We start from the raw sequence: 11335 nt of genomic DNA on the forward strand, positions 1-11335 counted from the left end.
CCACTCCAAGGACAAGCTAAAAACAGTTTCTACAAAATCTCAGCTTAAAACCTCAACCCCTTAGCCACTAAGCTGCATGTACCTTTCAAGAGAGGGAAACTGCAGCACAGGGCTGAGACATGCGTCCATGTGCCTGTTCTTGCTAAAGGGTTACATTTATTGTTTAAAAGCCCCCCTGTAATGGGTGTGTCAATAAATATTCTGCACTCAAAAGCACTGATGTATTTCCTTCACATGACTTTGCCCCCAAAGGAATAATATAAAAACCATCCCAGTCTCTCTTGCTGCAAGGGGCTAACACAATGGCCATTAGAGCCAGTGGGGGCCAAGGAATTGGGAGAGAGACCTGAGCAGCAGGGAGTGGCCATGAGCTCAACCCTTCCTGCAGACCATTTCAGCCCTAGGGACAATACAGCTGGCAGTTTCATAATGGCCTCAAGCTTACAACTGCCTAGGGCCCAGAGAACAGAGTGCCCGGCAGGGAGGGACAGAGTATGTTTGGTTCCCCTTTCTCTAAGATCCTCTCCTGACTGTAAAATTCAACAAATGCCTCACAAAAGCAATAGTACAAATGGGATCTCAAGGCTACTAGGACCACACCAGCACTTGGAGCTTGCATACCTTCCAGCTAAAAAACCGTTCCTGTTCCCTTGACAGGGCCCAGTGCAAGGTCAAGGCAGGTCCTACCAGGAACCCCACAAACTTTCACTGGACCAAGACCAGCCCTTCTCTAAGGTCACCCACCCCAGGGAGGTTCTGAGTCTCCAGGGCATATCCTGTTTCACCACACTGGTCTTCTCAGGGGAAAACTTCAGGGCTGCTTGAATTCAGAGGGGGCTCTGTGCAGAACTGCCACCACCACAATACCTAGGCCAGCCATCCAGAGCCCTGAGGCATGAACACCCTCCACTACCACTGACTTTTCTTGGCAACTGCCCCCCCTCCCCTAAACTTATCCTGTTTACACCACTGCTTGTATTTCACAGGAAACAATGAGGACAGCAAGAGACAATGACTGTGGGAGGCAGGATGCCTGCAAAGAACAGACATGGTCTCTATTCTTCCTCTGCAAGGACAGACACTGGTATGAGACCTTCCCCTGGAGGAAGTGAGTAAGCCCCTACCTGCAGCCAACAGGTTTTCCTGAAAGCAGAAGGGAGCCTTGCTCCTATACAGCTGGCTGAGACACAGCTTCAGGTGTTGACAGACTAGTAGGTCACCTACCTGCACCAGGGATGACCAATAAAAGAGGCCAAACAGAAAGCCAGAGGCACCTCCCTCTTGAAGAAGGAAAGAACATGCAGACCAGTTTTTGGGTTGTTTTTTTTTTTTAATTGTTTAGGCCCAGGAAATGGATGGGACCACATATGACCCCTTCCATGGACCCAGAGCAGACAAAATAATAGTGTCTTCTAAGCTGGTAGGAGGGGGTTGTACAGACATGACATGTTGGCAGAGCACAGGACAGGAACTCGGCTACAGCTGTGGAGGACTTCAGAGAAGAGAGTGGCTGTGGTCTCACAGCCAATAGATAAGTGCAAAGTTTGAAAATGGGAGCTGCAGGGACACCAGGTACTGTGTGCAGAGGGGAAGGAGATTAAGATGCAATGAACCAGTACACACTGAAATAAAAAGGCCAAAGTTGCTTGAAATGGCGACCACCTTCCTTTAGTTCTGAAGCCTTACTGACAGTGTCCTGGAGATGAGGAATACTCACAGCAGAAAATGCCACTCCAGAGAAACAAACATTAGCAGCCGTGAGCCTGGGTCAATGTAAAAACTTACAGGACTTAACACAGAATACTGAAGAGGATTTAGTCCTTCACCAAACTTTGGTCAAGTCCTCTGAGATTTCCATTCAATTAGCTCTGATCTTAGAGTTGTAAAGGTCCCGTCTAGCAAGAATCCTGCTAAGTCAATTTATCGCCAACATGTTATCAAATTCCTTATCCTTCTTTATCCCCCACATAGTATCTGTCCACTTGGCTTGCCTTCGGGAAGAATTCTGTCAGGTCCATTCAGCTAGAAAGGTCCCTACCTTCAGAAATTCTCTAAGATCAGAGCATAGTGCTCCATGGCTCTAAGTTCTTACTTTTCTTGTTATTTTGGAGCTGAGCCCAGTCTCTTTTCTCTACTTAAAAACCCTGCTGCAATAGTCCTGAATACTCTGCCTTAACATCTTAAGAAGTACCAGATTAATTTTTTTTCTTTAAGTCCAGAGTTCCTCTGTCTTCCAGGACGCCTCTTACCTTTCCCCAGAGAGTACCACCCACACTTGATACTCCTGTAGGAGGTATGGGCCACCTCCTGCCAGCCTCAGAAAGCTGAGTCCACGTGGCCCAGGAATACAGGACAGTCAGAAAACAGAGAGGGCCAGGAAGAGGGCATTTCCAACCAGTCAGGGAAGCAAAGCAGCACGATGGAGTAGAGCTGGACATCACCAAGACTGAGACTGTCCAGTTCTGATGCTGAGACTCAGTACTACCTCAGCAAGACTGAGACTGTCCAGTTCTGATGCTGAGACTCAGTACTACCTCAGCAAGACTGAGACTGTCCAGTTCTGATGCTGAGACTCAGTACTACCTCAGCAAGACTGAGACTGTCCAGTTCTGATGCTGACTCAGTACTACCTCAGCAAGACTGAGACTGTCCAGTTCTAATGCTGAGACTCAGTACTACCACAGCAAGACTAAGACTGTCCAGTTCTGATCCTCAGTACTACCACAGTACTACCACTTAGTACTACCACAGCAAGACTGAGACTGTCCAGTTCTGATGCTGAGACTCAGTCCTACCACAGCTTGATGGTGCAGCAGGTTTGGAGGGCTAAAGCTGAGGAAACTGTTTTCTTTATTCTGTGATTCTTTAAGAGAGACCCTGCAGGGGCTCCCTTGAGTATGCTAAGCCCCTTTCCCTCCCACACCAACTTCAGATACAGACAAAAGAAATTTCAGGGGACACTTATTCCTTCTAGATGCTGTGAAGACCTTCTCTTGGATGTCACAGCTATGAAATTCTCAAACCTCTATTTCTGATGTGTGTCAGGCTCTGTAGCATACATGATCACAGACTGAATAGCTGGTACCCATAACCAGAGAAAAGGTTCACCAGCCTCTGATCTGGCTCTTTCCCAAATGTTACCTACCATCTCAGCCCTGAAAGATAACTCGGGGGGGGGGGGGGGGTGCTGAAGAATCTTGGCCACCATGAGCTAAACTCCTACCAGGATGCCTGCCAGCAGCTGCTTTAGCCACATAGTATACAGACCAAGACAAGAGAATCCAAGGAGAGGTAGCTATCCAGCTGATAAATGTAGGTGCTGGCTGCTTAAAGAACAAAGCAGAATAGGTCTTAAGAGATGAAGTGAAGATGCCAACTCCAGCCAGTCCAGGCTCACTTAACCTTGATTACCAGGCTTACTCCTTCCAAAGAGAAAAACCACAGCCCTGCTCAGCCCCACCCAATCCCACCCAACCCCACCCAATCCCCAAGGGTGGAGGAACCAGGGTTCCCAGAACCAGCTGTTGGTAAGCACTTGCGGGGAACTGCCAGAAAGATATCAGCTGTCCCAAAACAGTGTCAGACCCGACCCAGGGGCCTGAGACCCTGTTCCTCAAACCTGAAGTGTGGACCAGCTTCTCAGCAACCAAGGCAAATAAATGTGGCAGATCTGACTCTGCCTGCTTCACACATGAGAAAATATGCAACTTCAGTCTAGGCTACGCAGCTAGCAATTAGACTTCAGTCAAAAGCTGGCCTCCTTACTGCCCATCTGCATGCTAGACTGGGTTAGGCATGTTCACGCTGAGTGGGCAGATACAACAACTCTTGCCCAGAGGCCAGGTCCTGTACTGAACCACTGCAACTACTTGCTCTGTCTGAACCGGTACAAACAAGGATGGCGGAGAGCGGCCAGGAGACATGAGACCCCACAGTGACTCATAGTCAGAGACAGCACTGCTACGCTGCAGGAGAAGGCAAACCAAGCTGCTGTCTCTTCACCAGCCCAAAGACTCTGCAAACAACCAAGTATGCCTATACAAGGCACTGGTGACCAGCCAAGGGTAGCAGCTGCCACAGGCCTTTACACTTCCTGACATTCCACAGGTGGGAAAACAGAGGCCCTGAAAAAGCAGTAGACAAGCTGTCTGGTAGTGGTGCATGCCTTTAATGCCAGCAGTGGCAGAGGCAGGAGGATCTCTGTGAGTTGGAGGCCAGCCCTTGCAAGCTCCAGGACAGCTAAGGCTACACAGAGAAACTTTGTCTCCAAAAAAAAAAAAGAAGAAGAGAGAGAGAGAAAGAGCAAGCAAAGGCTGCAACCAGGCCTAAATAGGTCTCTGGCTGGATGTACAGACAGGCAACAGAACATAAAAGCAAAAGCCAGAGTGGCTAGAGAGAACCACATCTAACAGGCTTCTTCCTGGTTCTGTGGAAGCTACCCTACAGTCACCCTACCAAACTGTCACTCTCTTACCACTCTATTCCACACTCCCAGTCCTGCAGGCTTGGCCTCAGTAACCAGAGGAATTACTAAGAGCACAGCAACTAGGGGCGCCTCTACCTGCTCAGCTTCTAGGGAAACTAAGTCCACCTCCAGACAAGGATAGAAAGTCCAACATGCCCAAAGTCCACTGGCCAGGAGACAAGGTGGCCACACCCGCTTTCCTTCTCCCCTGGGAATCACTTCTCTTTAAAAGCACTAACACCCCGGCAGCAGGAAACAGGGATTGTCACCTCCATTCACAGGCTCTAGGCCAGGACTTCCTGCTTTTGAATAAACGAATGAACTAGCCAATGAGCAAAAGGATGCCCTTAAAGACCACTACCTCTCCCTAAGGCTCATTCTTGGTGACCAAACTTCTATCTTTCAAGAGTGGCAACTACATCTTTAAACAGGGCTTCTTGGACCAATTCACAACAATGTTCTTGGAGGCACAGAACCCAGAGCTTGAGAAGAAGCGACACGCAAGTGATAGGCATTCATGCTGTTCAGACTCTTTTTTTTTTTTTAATTCCTACCCCACCCCCATGTTGAGTGTGACTACGCCATGTGACTTGGTGCAACCAATGAAATGCAACGTAGAGGTAGATGCTTTAAAAGCCAAGACTCATCAAGGTATTTCTACTGGGCTAGAAATATGAATTGGCCCTACAATAATGGTAACACAAAGCAGATTGTGATGTCTATGTGGAGACAGCAAAAACAATCAAAACAAAAGAACAATAACAAAAAAGACTCATTGCTTTAAGCCTCTGAAATCTGAAGTTTGATCTTAACCACATCAAACCCTGATCTCTACAGAAAGCTCTCTAGTCCTATCCCCATCCCTACCCCCACCCATGCCATCCTCTGGCCTTGTGGGGCAGAGACCAGAGCATCAGTCAAATTAGCAGGGACTCAAGGTTGGCATGTAGCTATCATGCTAGATGGGTAAGACGCTTTGGAAACAGGGCCATAAGGAAACCTGTACTGAAGAACTCTGCCAGGCTTGTTCACTATGCTTAAGCACCTCCAAGAAGAAGGTACTGTCTAAATGAGAGACTTCCAGGAAATCACTCGGACCTTTCTGGGCCATAGTTTTCTCATTTGTAAAATCAGGTAGCTAATGTCTACCACATTGGGGTTGTTTCAGTTGTTTCAAGGATTAAACAATTAAAAGTAAGGCTGGGATAGTAGCTTGATATGTTTCCATAAATACTAAGAAGCCTTGAAAAACCCAGCATTATGCCATGTAATTTATGAACAAACAAACATGTACATGTATGTTTGTTCATAAATTCACTGGGTTTTAAGCCAGCAAGGTGCTTTCAAGACTGGCATACTGGCATTTCTAGGCACTGTAAAAATTGTGTTTAAATCTTGAGTTAAAGATAAACAAGGTCGAATCCCTAGGCACATGGTGGCCTAGGATAAGGCCCCCCAGAAGTGGTTTGAGAAGCCAGGGCTTCCCTGCACCCTGGCCTCTTTGTAACTTCACCTCATTTCTATAACCTGCAGGGCAAGCTCCTCCCCCAACCCACACAAGGCATGAATTTCATCTTCCATTGCAAACATGTGACAAGAAGCCCTCACCTGTCCTGAGAAATGAGCTGGCACAGCTGTCCTAAGAGACATCTTAGGAGAATCTGCCCATAGCAGCCAACCCTTCCCTCTCAGCAGCTTTTCTTGGGGACAGCCACAAACCTCTGGAGGAGCAGTGGCTAAGAATGTTTGACTAAATGAAGCAACTAAGCCTAGATCAAGTGCATATCAATAACTACCACTGAGCACCAACTGCAGGCCCACCACACAAGGCTTACAGATGTGAGCCCAGAGAGTATCGGCTGTAGCCCAGAGCACCCCACTTTCTGAAACACATTAGGTGATCCAAGAAGGAGACCCAGAAATGCAGAAAGGGATGCTATCAAGCCAGTCATCAACTAAAGGTGTATAACAAACGCACATTAAGGGTAAAATACATCTAGTGACATAGGTTTCCACCCCAAGAGACTGAGAAGAATCATGAATTCAAGGCAACCCTGGGTTACACAAGACCCTGACACCAAAAAAAAAAAAAAAAAAAAAGACTTGGGGACAGCTAAGGGAGGAGCCGGAGATAAGTCCGGGCTTCATTTTAAGGGTTCTAGGGCCCAGGAGGAGTTTTGAGAGAAGGGTGTCTCCAGCAACCTCTGAGCTGTTAGAAATGTGGGGCCCCAGATTTCCTTTCATAAATAAGGAAGCACTCAGCGGCACCAACTTCTACTCAGAAGCCAAGGGGCTGTGTGGAAACTGTCCCTTGACAGCCACAACTGTGTAGGATTTGGCAGGCAACTGACCTAAATCCACCAGTCCTTAGGGGTGACCACCTAGAGAGCTGAGATCACACCCGCTACAGGCTCCAGCCCAGCGTCCTGCACACGCTGCCCAACACACCTCAATGTCCCAGAACACCCGCGTCCTGATACAGTCACCGTGGCTCTGCAACCAGCTCCGGGCAAGCACTGGCTGAAGACACTGAGTTCTGAGGATTCTGACTGCCTCTCACTGGAGACCAAGTTTCAGTCCTCCAGACAGGAGTTCCGGTGGTTCAGGGGCCGAAGTCCCCAAATGTGCACTCTGCCCACCCTCTGCACTGCACGCCCGGGAGGGAAGGGAATACAGAAGCTCCAACCTAGGCTGAGCCAGAATCACAACTTGGCCAAACCTCGGGCTAGGTCAGGGGTCGGGCTCTGCTCCCAAACACAGCCTTTAGCGACCAGCACCGAGAAGCCAGGATCGCCACCTCCTTAAACTCTTGCCGGACAGCGTGGGACCCCAAGACAGCGTGCACACCCAGGGTGGGTGGGGGCTGGGCAACCGTCCCCTCATCCGGGACCGGAGCTAAATAAAGAGCCTTCCGCTGGGCTCGCAGGTGAGGACGGACAGAGCCCAGGCAGCAGCCGGGAGCAGACACACCTTCCGGGGAGCCCGCCGCGCCTCCCACTCGATACAGCGCCCCAGTTCGGCTCAGCGGGGTCCCGGCCGCGGCCTCCAGAGCTCGCGGGCGGTCTCAGCAGACAAAGCCCGCGCCACCCGCGGGGCCGCCCCCGCCAGCCAAGGGAGTCCAGGGGCCGAGCAGGAACGCGGGGAGCAGCCGCTGTCCCGAGAGGACGCTCACGAGGGCCGGCCCGAGACAATAAGGACAGGCCCGACGCTTCAGCGAGGCCACGCGTTCTACTTACCCGGGCGCGGCAGCAGCAGCGGCAGCTCGGCCCGGTTGGCCGAGGAAGTTAGAGCAAGTTCAGCAGCTCCGAGCGGGAGGGCGCGACTCGAGCGGTCCGAGCGGCGGGGGCGGGGCGCGGAGGGGCGGGGCCGCGGCGAAAAAAGAGGCGCCGCTTCCTCGCACTGCTCAGCCGCCCAGTGCGTCTGGCGCACCCAAGCCCCGCCCCCGCTCTTTGCTCCTCCTCATGCAGGAACCGCCCCATCTTTCGCTCCTCCCCCCCACCCAGGCCTGGCTCTCACCGCTCGCTCCGCCTCCCTGTGCTATCAGCCCACATCCCACCGCTGATTGCCCCTCCCACATTGATCACCACGCCTTCTCAACGCCCCGCCCGTGTTCCGCCCCCGGGTCGCTGTGCTCCCACCCCCTACCGTGCACCCCGCCCTACAAGTGGTCTTCCATAGGTAATGAGGCGGATCGCTGACCCGCCCCTTTGTCCGGCTCTGGGCGGTGCCCCAAACGGGATTTACCCGGTTCCGCCCTCTCTGTGGCTCCACGACGCTGGCGAAGTCGATCGCTTGTGGCCGCAGAGTTGAGCGCTTGGCCAAGTTACGCCGTGCAAATGCCCCTCTGGTATTGGCTCTTAACCAGGCGGGAGCCGAGCCAGGGAGAAATGCGAGTTACAAGATGCCTGTCTCAAGGGATGCTCGAGGTGGCTGAGAGGTGGAAGAAGATTGGTGAAATGGCTGGTTTTAAGATGGAAGGCATTCCTGCCCAGCCTTGGGAGCCAGTAGTGGGGGTAGTTTTCTAGAAACGGGTGGTTGAGATTTCTTTACAGCTGAGCCGTAAACACTCGCTCCTTCCAGTCTCGGTGCTAAAAATACCAAGCTTCCTTTGGATGGCCTGCTGAGATTTGCTCATCACCTTTATGCTGAGGAGATGGCTGGGCTGATTCTTGGAAGTGGAAGGTCACAGGACAGGCAGATAGATTTACAGTGGTGTCCACACTGCGGTGATAAAAAGGCCGATCTCGTCCCAGCCTAGATCTGCTTGTCTATAGAGCAAAGCACAACCTTGTCCTGCATGGTAAACTCGTGTAGATTTGCGGGAGCTGAGGGACAGATCTGCTCCTCCTGGGCTATACAAAGTGGATAAGACTGGGGCTATGTTTTAACACACGCAGCCAACAGGTTAAGTTCCTTGTAAAGAGAAAAGGAAAACCTGGAAATAGAGTGTCCCTTTCTGCTGCTAGTTGTGGTTATTTAACAATGGGGATGTCACCTGTTTCTAGAATACCCCAGATAGCTCAAGGACCTCTCTGGCAAGGAAACCTGTCCATATTGTCACCTCTAACTAACCAAAAGGCATGATTGGGTGTCTGATGTGTGAGCACCAGATCTTGCATTATCCTGGGGAGTGCAGGAGCCTGAAACCTCTCCCTCCACATAGTTACTTTTTAGTAGAAAAGACAAATCATTTCAAGATGAAATCAATGCTGAGACAAGACAAAAGGCCAGGGATAAAATGAGGATGTGGTAGGGAAAGGTGAGAGAGAATTGATGTTGAAACTGAAAGCAAAGGAGTGAAGAGTTAGAAGAGGGGTGGGGGTGGCATTTGGTCCAGAAAGTACAAGTGGAGAGCAGAGGTGCCAAGGCTTTGATAAGGGCACGCTCAGATGTGTCAAAGGAGCTGAAAGAAAACTAGATGGCTATTGTCAGGTTACTGGGGATGGAGTGGAGACCAAGACCAGGACAGAACAGGCCTACACACTGTGTCAAAGGACTGAGTATCTTTTGTTGTTGTTTTTTGTTTTTGTTTTGTTGTTGTTGTTTAGTTAAGCCTTTGAAGGGTTTATGGAAAAGACCAGCAGTCTGATTTGCTGCTGTGGGGAGAGTAGATGTAGTAGTTGTCAGACAAAAAATTAAAAGCAGCGAGCCAATTAAACTTTTGCCTTAATCCAAGCCAAGTATGGAGGAAGTTTGAAACTGAAGTGGCATGTTAAGATGAATACCTGAGAGATACTGTTTTGGATCTAAGACCAAAAAGACCAGATACAGGAGGAGGAAATGTAAAAAAAAAAAAAAGAGGAATAGCTTTTAAGTGTCTTTCTGTGAGTGGGAAAACAGTGCCTCATTTATTGGGTGGGCTGGCCTGGAAGAAGACCACTTTCAGGATAACCACCAACAATTTTGTTTTGGCCATATTGACTTAGCAGTGCCTGACACCCAGGGTTGTTGTCTAGTCACTAAGAGCACAGAAGAAGGGTGTGGGCTGAAGATGCATTTTGAGAGCTCATGGGGTCTGAGAAGGTCATCTAAAGGAGAAAAGGAAAATGCAGAAGAGAAGGTCCCGTGGGGACCCAGGGAATAAGAGGGAATAGAAGGCAAGAAAAAACCACTGAGAGACAGGCTGGGAGGCAAGAGAACAGAGGATGCTAGATGCCTATGCCCAAGATGCAAAAGGCTGTTTCCAGAAAGGACTTAGCTGTTAGCTGCTGCTCGGGGCTCAGGTAAGATATGGACAGATAAGTGCTTTTGGCAGCATGGAGCCATTGTTAAACATGCTAAGGGCACTGGGTATAGTGGGATGGAAGCTACTGCACATTAATAACCCAATAGGGAACAGAGAACCATGAGTGGTCATGAGTGGTAGAGATGACTAGGCAGCCCTAATAGCCATATCTCATTTTGCCTTTCCTAGCATAATTTCCAATTCTATCTGGCCACATACATGGCTTCCCAAAATAAAGGCAAATGTTTCTGCTACATATGACCATGTGACTCAGTTCCAGCCAAGAGGAGTGAAAGGGTCCATGTGCAGCTTCTAAACTAACTTTAAAGGGAAGCAGTGTGCTTTCCTTGGTCAGCATTCCTTCCAGGAATATACTTATGAAAGATATGGCTCCAGTAGCCATGGGTGTCTGTAGCAGAAGTCATGTGGTAACGATGTTGACAAACCAAATTAGGATAACTGGGTTCCCAAGGTCTAGAGAATCACCTATTCTGAGCTATCTTCCTATTTACTGTGTAGATGAAAGGAAGAAAATTATCTTATTCACATTTATCTACTTTCCATTTTAAATTTTTACTTATTTATTTATTTATTTTGAGAAAAGGTCTCTCTGGAGCCCTGGCTGGCCTGGAACCTCCATGTAGATCAGGCTGGCCTCAAACTCCACAGAGATCCACCTGGCTCTGCCCTCATAGTGCTAGGATTAATGATACTTCCAGCCCACTTTTTTTTTTTTTTTTCCAAGACAGGGTTTCTCTGTATAGCCCTGGCTGTCCTGGAACTCACTTTGTAGACCAGGCTGGCCTCGAACTCAGAAATCCGCCTGTCTCTGCCTCCCAAGTGCTAGGATTAAAGGCGTGCGCCACCACTGCCTTGCCAGCCCACTCTCTCTAACTTTAATTTGTGTTAACCAGTTGGGGAAGGAGGATTTAGGCTACAGAGAAAACTATGGGAGATTTGTATAGTGATGAGAATGACCTGGGGGAGGAAGGAGTAATGATTTGATGAGCAGATGAACGAAGTTGGGTTGCAGGCACAAATCAGAGTGGTTGGTCACATGACCTTTATTAGCTACAGGTCTAATGAAGTTATATCTGTCGTTGTAAAGAAGAGGGTATAAGGCTACGGAGCTGTTTCCAGTGAGG

At 49.4% G+C, this 11335-nt stretch overlaps 1 protein-coding gene across 3 annotated transcripts in view; it reads right to left on the minus strand.

Moving 5' to 3' along the window:
* Tspan14 (tetraspanin 14) overlaps window positions 1–7820 on the minus strand; it is a 59153-nt gene extending 51333 nt beyond the window's left edge. The window contains exon 1 of one of the 3 annotated variants that reach the window (XM_021181719.2): window positions 7702–7820. The gene's annotated coding sequence lies outside the window, so the exon portion shown is untranslated. Of the gene's footprint in view, window positions 1–6913; window positions 7416–7435; window positions 7680–7701 lie in introns of those variants that run through there. The other 2 variants (XM_029469009.1, XM_021181720.2) reach the window with 2 other exon arrangements.
* Between the last annotated feature and the right edge of the window lie 3515 nt (window positions 7821–11335).

The sequence above is a fragment of the Mus caroli genome, chromosome 14 (assembly GCF_900094665.2).
Source record: "Mus caroli chromosome 14, CAROLI_EIJ_v1.1, whole genome shotgun sequence".
Taxonomy (NCBI): domain Eukaryota; kingdom Metazoa; phylum Chordata; class Mammalia; order Rodentia; family Muridae; genus Mus; species Mus caroli.